At 38.6% G+C, this 10593-nt stretch overlaps 1 non-coding gene across 1 annotated transcript; it reads left to right on the top strand.

The window, feature by feature from the left end:
- The first annotated feature begins 9804 nt into the window (after positions 1-9804).
- Positions 9805-9911, top strand: LOC127133432 (small nucleolar RNA R71). The gene has a single exon (XR_007807409.1). It is a non-coding gene; the product is annotated as a small nucleolar RNA R71 (small nucleolar RNA).
- The last annotated feature ends 682 nt before the right edge of the window (positions 9912-10593 follow it).

Here is a 10593-nt window from a genome sequence, read left to right as displayed (position 1 = left end):
TTATCTCAAACTCTCGCTCTGTTGAATAAACCATGATTTTATGTTAACGTAGCTGTCACTTATAATTAAGTCAAAAACCATTTTTTGAAAGCAATAAAAGTCCGTAGAAACTCTTTTTAAGAAAACACTAACCGTTTAAACACCCTTATCTCAAACTCTCGCTCTGTTGATTTAGGTTATATAATTAAATTCGAATGCTTAACTCTCGTCCTCACATTCAATCTTTAAAAATACTTTTTGGAAAAGATTAGAATTTAATTAACTCTAAAAATTGCTCTCGCCCTGATCTAGAATTAATGTCCAATTTACACTGTCCAGTTAAAACCTCAAACTCTCGCTCTATTGATTTTAACTTCTTTATGTCTTTTAGTTTCGTACAAAAACCTTGTTATTAAACCTGTAAATTGAGACCGTAAAAAGAGTGATTTTTATTTTAAACTTAATTAAACCGACTTAGTTTTGATTCCTTATTCCGCTTACTTTACATACCGATATCTAAGCGAATTAGCCAGACATGCTAAACAAACTTAAATAATTATCATGCATAAACAGACTCATCTCAAGCAAATAATATAAATAAATAATAAAACAAAGCATTAAACAATAATTAAAGAACCTGGATAATTTAAACAGTAGTCTTGAACACTCCACCACAAGCCGGTAGGATTTGTTCTTGAATTCTTCAATTAACTAACAAATTAAAACGAAGGAATAAAAAAACTAGATTCTAACGTAAGGTTAGATCCGGTGAAAAGGTACACAATAGTTTCCGGTGTAGAAACTATTATGTGAAAAACTAATTAAGTGCTAGAGAAGAAAATAGAATTGCCAAAAGAAAATAATAAAAGTTGCAAAAGTAGTATGTAAAAGGTATGCCTAAGCTGCTGAGAAAAAGAAAATTGGAAACTGCCGAAATCTGGAAAAAAGTGTGTGCTGCAGGTTTTAAAAGTAGCTATTTATATTGGTGCCTTCCGTAACTGTCTTCAAAACGTCTTCCGTAAATATAGCCATTACTTTGAAAAGGAGTCAAGCGTGCAGATAGGTTCAACGCGTTCCTGGTGCCAAAAATGTAGGAATGGTGTGACGTTCGTCACACCATGTGTGACGTTCGTTACAGGAGTGTGCAAGACGTGACGCTCGTCACAGCCTCTGTGACGCTCGTCACAGGCACAGCGCCTGTGTTCTTGTGCTTTGGGCTGGGCTTTGATATTTGCTTCTTTTCGCTCCTTTTTGCACCTCCTTTTCTTCCTTTTTTTACTTTTGCTTCAAATGGATCACCTGAGACAAATAGAAAGGAAATATCGCGTAATATCTAATAAAATGAAGTAAATTGAAATAAATAATAATATAATTTAATTGAATTAAGTCCTAAAATATGATATAATTTCACGTTATCAAACTCCCTCATACTTAGATCTTTGCTTGTCCTCAAGCAAAATACAGTATAGAACTTAAAAAATTTAGCCAGATGAAATTTCAAAACACACATCAACTCGTACTGGGTTGCAAGTAAACCTTGTTTAGAAGTAACCTGAGTTTAATCTTGACATCAACAACCACCTTCACAACCTCAGATAACCCCATCTTATGCAAACCAGTTCGACTAATGCCATTATAGCTATCCTAGTTCCTTTACTCTTATTTCACCCGTTTTCATTCTAGCGAAATCACATTAAGCCCTTTATCTTGTCGCGCACATAGTGGAGTAACCGGTTAGTGATTCTGATCCCCTTTTAGCTAGAAGTTCTGGTACATAAGTCGGATAACTTCGTTATTCAGTCCATTGCAAATTGCGGGGGATCGGACCGTAGTCCGCCCTACCAAGTTCAGTACCAGATACCTACTGAACCAACTCATAATGGATCTCTCGTATTATGCTTTTGTATGATCTGCAACCTTTAGATTGAATGATCTGGTAAGGATCACCTAACTTACTTAGTGCATTTCCTGATATATATATATATATATATATATATTTTTATTTTTTTTATGTTACTTTGGGAATCATTCACTTATATTCATCGGCTCTCCACGTAGTTTGCTATTAAGATGGTGCTGACTTCTCGTATAAACTACTTGGGGTTACTATAAAACTAAAAGTTCAAGGGATTGGTATAATAGGTACTCATTCTGATTGACATGTTGAGGTTTTTAGAGCGTTGTTATGGTAATGATTTTTGTCTTGATTTCACTCAAGTTTTATAAAATAAGCAACCTTTATACTTACTGGGTGTGTTAAATTTTTGTTATTATGGCTCATGAAAAATTGAGGGGAATAGATAATAGAAAGTTTTCACGCTAGGGACTTAACTTAAAATAAATCTATATTATAATAATTTTTTATTTTTTTTTAAACAATAAGGGAAATAACAATGAAAAGAAAAATACATACTTGAAAAGGAAAATGGAGGATAGAAAGAACACGGTTTTCCCCCCATACTTGAATAAAACATTGTCCTCAATGTTTGAAGGAAAATAAATGAAATACAAAAAGGAAAAGAAAGGGGAACTAAAATCAATGTGGCCTTCCGCCTCTTGTTCTTGGGCCTGGTGATCGTTGACGTAAGTCTAAGTTGTCGAACCTGCTAAACAACTCAGTGAACCGCTGATCGGTTATGTTATTCCTCTCTTCCTGCTGTTGTTGCATTTGACGCATCATTTGCATCATCTCGACATTCTGTGCGTGCATACCATCAATAGCATCCATGATGTCGTCGTTGGTTGCAGGCCTTCTTCGTCGACGACGTTGTGAGGATGGGCCAGTTGCATTATCGGAAGGGTTGAGCGGAACTGATTGTTGTGCAGGAGCATGATCGCCTTGCTCCATTTCTTCAAACTCGTCTGTGGGCGGGTTTGTATGCGAAGGCTCGGTAGCTTCGGGAGCATTTAGATCATAGAGGTGGCGGTTGGGATTGGTGACATCTGTCAGGGAAATGTTGGAAGTTGGAAAAATAGGTGGTTGAAAAGTGAATAATTATGGGTAAATGTGAATAAATGGGGAAGGTAAAAAGTTTGAAAGGGTGTAACGTTCGTCTCCAACGGCTCCTTAACGTTCACCTAGTCCGAAGGGCGTTACACTCGTTACGGGTGCATGACGGGCGTCACAGGTACTTAGCGTGACGTCCGTGACAGACCTTGTGACGCTCGTCATACTGTCTGTTTGGCATGGTCCCAGCTAGCGTCCTTTAGAATAACTTGGTAATTTATTTTTATTATTTTTTGTTTTGTTTTGCTTTTGATTATTTTATTTTGCTATTTAATTTTCCTGCATGTCGTTCTACTTTGCACAATGATGTATAAATATATTGTTCTTTACTAATTCATGTAAGCAGCAACAGTAGAGAGCATAATAGATATTACATGATAAAATGAATAAATAGCTTCAATAAAATAATCATAATGTAACAATGGAGAAAAATAAAAATGCAAAAGAGAAACAAATATGAATATGAATTTAAATAACATTAATGAATAATCTAACTTAAAACTAAATAACTAAGAAAAATAATTTCTATCCATCTGCACGATCTCTGGCCGGTGCAAAAGAGTTAACACGGTGTAGCAACTCGTGAAACTGGTTTGTCATACTGTTCATGTATCCTAGAAATTCGTGCCTCAGGCTAGTGAACTCTTCTCTGAGGGCATCTTGTTCTGACATCAAAGCTTCCATGGCAGTGTTATAATCAGTTCCGGGCATATGATGTCTAAGGTCGGGTATTGCCGATTCTTCGGTCTGAGCAGGTTGAGGAGGAGGATCAATATCATAGTATCCAGATGGTGTCTGAGGATCTGATTCAGCATAAGGAATCTGGTCATCATAAATCTCATAGTCCTCACAAATCTCATAGTCTTGGATGGATTCAGTGGATCTAGCAGGAGAGGGGGTTTCGTTCAGGTTGTAGAGCCAGTTGTTGCGGTTGTGAATACTGGTTCTAGGATCGGGCATGGTGAATAGGCAAAGAACTTGGTTATCAATAATAAGCTCAAACTCATCAGTCCCTAGGTTTGCTATAAACAAAGTGTTGAAGAGGAAGGGTATACTCATAGTAGTAATGCCACAAAAAGGGCTTAAGTCAAGCATAGGCTGACGTAATCCAATAGCATTACCTATCATAGTTATCAAACCGCCTATTCGGATTGGTGCTCGTTCGTCTTGGATAAGGTGGTCCAAATTTGCTAACATAAAAGTGGCACCGTTTACTGGACGGTTCTGAGAAGCACAAAATATGATGAAGAGTTCATCACGTGAAACTGTGGTACTGTTTGGCTTCTTCCCAAATAAGGTGTGGGTCAGGATCTTATGGAAATAACGGAAGGTCGGGTTATGTATGTTTCCAGAGAGAAACTCATGTTCCTCGGGATCGTCATTTCCAGACAAGTTACCCCAAAAGTGTTCAAGTTCTCTATATTCAAGAAGTTCCTCTTGGCTTACTGTGAATGTGTCAAAGGATGTAGGGAAGCCTAAAAGGTTGGTAAAATCTTGAATATTAAATTGGTACTCCATGTTAAACATTCTGAACTGTATGAAACCTCTGCTTATTCCTTTTCCATGGCTGGGTAGATTGATCAGGGAACTAAGGAATTCTAGTGTTAGTCTCCGGTAGGTGACGAAATGTCGTAGGATAGGGGATGTCTCCCATCCTATCTGATTCAGCAAATACAGGACACTTTCTCTTAGTCCAAGGGCAGTCATTGCCCAGTCATCAGCATATAGGCTAGGTAGCATCTCTCTCGTGGCTAGTTCCTCAAACTTTTGTTTCTGAGCTGTTCCTCTGAATTTGATACCCATACGATCAATATGTCCCATCAGGTTAGTGTTAGCTAGAGAAAAGAAAAACAAGAGTTTTAGTAAGGACTTGGCCAAATGCCGAAAGAAGAAAGAAGTTTTTAATAAATTAAAATAAATTAAGAATGAATACTAAACAGAAAAGGATAATTAAGGAGAAAATAGAAAAATAATAATAATAATAGAATAAGGAAATAAAATAATTTGTGGGTTGTCTCCCACTAAGCGCTTTGTTTAATGTCGCAAGCTCGACATAAAAACAATCAATTACAATCTATAGTTTCTAGAGGCATTTCGTCTAAGTGCAAGACTTGCGAATCTTCATTGTTTTCTGCATAGTGATAATGTTTTAGACGTTGCCCGTTTACGGTAAATGGTTCCATAGATTTGCCTTTAATTTCTACTGCTCCACTGGGAAAAACATTGGTAATTTGAAAAGGACCTGACCATCTAGATCGTAGTTTTCCCGGAAATAACTTTAATCTGGAGTTAAATAAAAGGACTGTATCGCCTTGTTTGAAGATTTTCCTTGATATGCGCTTGTCATGCCATTGTTTTGTTCTTTCTTTGTAAATTCTGGCATTTTCGTAAGCGTCTCTTCTGAGTTCCTCTAATTCGCTTATATCAAGGATTCTCTTTTCACCGGCGGCTTTATAGTTTAAATTTAGATTTTTAATAGCCCAATAGGCTTTATGTTCTAATTCTACCGGGAGGTGACAGGATTTTCCATAAATTAGCTTGAATGGGGTTGTCCCTATGGGTGTTTTGTAAGCAGTTCGGTATGCCCATAAAGCTTCTGGTAATTTCAATGACCAGTCTTTCCTTGAGGTGGCGACTGTTTTTTCTAGTATCTGTTTGATTTCTCTGTTAGATACTTCCACTTGCCCACTGGTTTGAGGGTGGTAAGGTGTCGCTATTCTATGTCTTACGCCATACTTAAGCAGTAGTTTTTCGAGTACTTTGGATATGAAATGCGATCCACCATCACTGACAACTATTCTTGGGACACCAAACCTTGGAAATATTATATTCTTAAAGAGTCTAGTTACTACTCGTGTGTCGTTTGTTGGAGAAGCTATAGCTTCGATCCATTTTGAAACGTAGTCTACCGCCACGAGTATGTATTTGTTACCGAGAGAGGATGGAAAAGGTCCCATGAAGTCTATTCCCCACACGTCGAAAATCTCGACTTCCAAAACGCCCTTTTGTGGCATCTCGTCACGTCTCGATATGTTTCCTGTGCGTTGACATCTGTCACATTTCTTAATAGTTGCATGTACATCCTTCCATATACTTGGCCAATAAAAACCGGCTTGTAGGATTTTAGAGCAGGTCTTGGATGTACTTGCGTGTCCACCATAAGGAGCGGAGTGGCAGTGTTGGATTATACTTTCTACCTCTTCTTCGGGTATACATCGACGGAAAATACCATCGGGGCCTCTTTTGAAAAGTAAGGGGTCATCCCAGTAATACTGTTTTATATCGTAGAAGAATCATTTCTTCTGTTGGTAGGATAAGGTAGATGGAACTATTCCGGCGGCTAAATAATTGACGAGGTCAGCGTACCACGGTGTAACAGATATTGCTAAGGTAGTTTCTACCTGTTTATCAGCGTTATTTTCTTCTAAAGCAGCTATAAGCTTATCGTACGAGAAATCATCGTTAATTGCTGTTCTTTCCGGTTCAAGGTTCTCAAGTCTAGAGAGGTGATCTGCTACTACGTTTTCAGTTCCTTTCTTGTCTTTGATTTCCAAATTGAACTCTTGTAGCAACAGGATCCACCTTAGGAGTCTAGGTTTTGCATCTTTTTTAGTTAAGAGGTATTTGATAGCGGCGTGGTCAGTGTAGATGATTATTTTGGCTCCGACTAAGTAAGAACGAAATTTATCTAGCGCAAACACGACTGCTAGAAGTTCTTTCTCGGTTGTGGCGTAATTCATTTGTGCTTCATCTAGAGTTCTACTTGCGTAATATATAACATCAAGCTTTTTATCTTTTCGTTGTCCTAAAACAGCACCTACAGCGTAATCGCTGGCATCACACATTATTTTGAATGGTTCATTCCAATCTGGTGTCTGCATTATGGGTGCGGAGATCAGTGCTTGTTTAAGCGTTTGAAATGCTTCTAAACATTTATTGTCGAATATGAATTCAGCATCTTTCATCAATAATCCGGTCAACGGTTTAGTTATTTTAGAGAAGTCTTTAATGAATCGTCGGTAAAAACCGGCATGTCCTAAGAAGCTTCGTACTTCTCTCACAGTCTTCGGAGGTTGAAGGTTTTCGATTACCTCTATTTTGGCCTTGTCTACCTCAATTCCTCTATTTGAGATGATGTGTCCTAAAACAATTCCTTCTTGTACCATAAAGTGGCATTTTTCCCAATTAAGTACTAGGTTTACTTTTACACATCGCTCTAGAACTTTCTCTAGGTTTTCAAGACATTCTTCAAAGTTTTGTCCGCATACGGAAAAGTCATCCATAAATACTTCCATGATGTTTTCTAGGAAATCGGCGAATATTACCATCATGCATCTTTGGAAAGTTGCAGGAGCATTACACAGGCCAAACGGCATTCGTCTATAAGCGAAGGTACCAAAAGGGCACGTGAACGTTGTCTTTTCTTGGTCATCAGGGTGAATTGGTATTTGAAAAAAACCTGAGTAACCGTCTAGATAGCAGAAGTGTGAATGTTTTGCTAATCGTTCTAACATCTGGTCAATGAATGGTAAGGGGAAATGGTCTTTTCGGGTTGCTTTGTTTAGTTTCCTATAGTCAATGCACATTCTCCATCCCGATTCGATTCGTTTGGTTATAGTTTCTCCTTTTTCATTTTCAATGACTGTTATACCTCCTTTCTTTGGTACTACGTGTACAGAACTAACCCATTTGCTATCAGATATAGGATATATGATACCTGCCTCTAATAACTTGGTTATTTCCTTCTTCACTACCTCACTTAGGATCGGGTTTAGTCTTCTCTGGTGTTCCCTAGAAGTTTTACAGTCTTCTTCTAACATGATGCGATGCATACAAATAGAAGGACTTATTCCTTTAAGATCGGTGATGTTGTAACCTAGTGTGGTTGGATATTTTCTTAAGATATGCAGGAGTTTTTCTGTTTCGAGTCTTCCTAGGTCAGCATTAATTATCACTGGTCGTTCAAGCTCTGAGTCTAGGAATTCATATCTCAGATTCTTGGGAAGTGTTTTCAGGTCTAAGGTTGGTTTCTTAAGGCATTGCGTAGGGTCCGGTGTTATTGCTAAACATTGGTTAAGTTTGTCTTCTACAAGGTAGTCAGATGATTTGTCTTTTTCTAACTCCGTTTCTTTTATGCATTCATCGATGATATCCATGAAGTAACATGTATCTTCAATTGCAGGTGCTTTCAAAAATTGGGAAAGAATGAACTCAATTTTCTCTTCTCCTACTTCGAAAGTGAGTCGTCCTCGCTTTACGTCTATGATTGCACCGGCGGTTGCTAAGAACGGTCTTCCCAGTATAATGGGTGTAGCTTCATCTTCTCTAATATCCATAATTATAAAATCAGTTGGAATGTAGAATTGACCTATGCGCACTGGAACGTTTTCAAGAATTCCTACAGGGTATTTTACGGAACGATCTGCTAGTTGCACAGACATTTTAGTTGGTCTTAATTCTCCCATTTCAAGTCTCTTGCATATGGATAAAGGCATAACACTAATACCGGCTCCTAAATCGCATAAGACTTTGTCAATGACAAATTTTCCTATGTGACAGGGTATAGAGAAACTACCTGGGTCTTTAAGTTTAGGAGGCATATTTTGTATTATAGCACTACATTCAGCAGTAAGTGTGACGGTTTCGCTATCTTCAAGTTTTCTTTTATTAGAAAGTATTTCTTTTAAAAACTTGGCATATGAGGGCATTTGCGTAATAGCTTCTGTAAACGGAATAGTGACGTTTAATTGTTTTAGTAGGTCGACAAATTTTTTAAATTGGCCCGCATCTTTGGTTTTAACAAGCCTTTGAGGGTAAGGGATCGGTGGTTTATAAGGTGGAGGAGGTACATAAGGTTCCTTCTTTTCTACGGTTTCCTTATTACTCTCTGCCTTTTCCTTAGTTCACTTTCTTCAGTTGACCTTTCAGAGTTTTGGTTTTCTATCCTTGGGTCAGACGGTCCTTCCACTTCCGTTCCACTTCTCAGTATAATTGCATGAGCGTGGCTTCTTGGGTTAGGTCGGGGTTGGCCAGGAAATGTACCAGTTGGGGCAGCAGTAGGCGCTTGTTGTTGAGCTACTTGTGATATTTGCGTTTCCAGCATTTTGTTATGAGTAGCCAGGGCATCTACTTTGCTTGCTAGTTGTTTAATTTGTTCGCCAGTGTGTACATTCTGGTTTAAGAAATCTTTATTGGTTTGCTGTTGGGAAGCTATAAAGTTTTCCATCATGATTTCCAAGTTGGATTTCCTAGGGGCGTTATTGTTAGATGGAGATGGGGTCGGCTTCTGATATCCCGGAGGTATAGTTGGGGCTTGATTTGGAGATTGTCCAGGTGCGTATAGAGCATTATTACTCTTATACGAAAAATTTGGATGATTCTTCCAATTTGAGTTATAGGTATGCGAATAGGGGCTTCCTTGAGCATAGTTTACTTGCTCCGCTTGGATTCCTGTTAGGAGTTGACAATCTGCAGGAGTGTGACCTTGGATTCCACAGACTTCGCAATTCTGAGTTATGGCGACTACGGTGGCTGGAGGTGATACATTTAAACTTTCAATTTTCTGGACCAGAGCATCCACTTTTGCATTAACATGATCAAGGTTACTTATCTCGTACATGCCGGTTTTCGTTTGAGGTTTTTCCATCATTGTTCGTTCGGTTCCCCACTGGTAGTGGTTTTGGGCCATGTTCTCGATAAGCTGGTAAGCATCAGCATAAGGTTTGTTCATTAGCGCACCATCTGCAGCGGCGTCTATTGTTAACCTTGTGTTGTACAGGAGACCATTATAGAATGTATGAATTACTAACCAGTCTTCTAAACCATGGTGTGGACAAAGTCTCATCATGTCTTTGTATCTTTCCCATGCTTCGAAAAGAGACTCGTTATCTTTCTGTTTAAATCCATTTATTTGGGCTCTTAACATAGCTGTTTTGCTTGGCGGAAAATATCGAGCAAGAAAAACTTTCTTCAACTCGTTCCATGTGGTGACTGAGTTGGAAGGAAGAGATTGAAGCCATCTTCTAGCGCTATCTCTTAGTGAGAAAGGAAAAAGACGAAGTCGAATTGCCTCTGAAGTGACACCATTAGCTTTAACAGTATCAGCGTATTGGACAAATACGGATAAATGAAGGTTAGGATCCTCGGTAGGATTCCCAGAGAATTGGTTCTGTTGCACTGCCTGCAATAGTGAAGGTTTGAGTTCAAAGTTGTTTGCTTCGATTGCGGGTGGAGCAATACTTGAATGCGGTTCATCTTGCGATGGAGCGGCGTAATCTCTAAGAGCACGAGCTGGTTCTGCCATCTCGGGTATCGAAGGGAAAATATTTTTGAAATCAGGAAGTTCTACAGGAGGGAGATTGTTTGCAGCACGATATTCCCGAATTCGTCGTAAGACTCGGAGATATAGTTCGATATCGTTGATTCGTAAGTAATACGGTTCGCCTTGTGAGCGAGTGCGTGGCATACAAATCAACGAAAGAAAGAAAAGAAAAAGAAAAGCCTTAGTCTCTACAGCGTAACAGGAGAGTTACGATATCGATTAAATAAAAGTCCCCGGCAACGGCGCCAAAAACTTGATCGCTCGACTTTATGAGTCGAATTGGGGT

Source organism: Lathyrus oleraceus, chromosome 3 (assembly GCF_024323335.1).
Source record: "Lathyrus oleraceus cultivar Zhongwan6 chromosome 3, CAAS_Psat_ZW6_1.0, whole genome shotgun sequence".
NCBI classification, from domain to species: domain Eukaryota; kingdom Viridiplantae; phylum Streptophyta; class Magnoliopsida; order Fabales; family Fabaceae; genus Lathyrus; species Lathyrus oleraceus.
The sequence above is the reverse complement of the archived record's forward strand: the minus strand, read 5'-3'. Positions and strand labels throughout refer to the sequence as shown.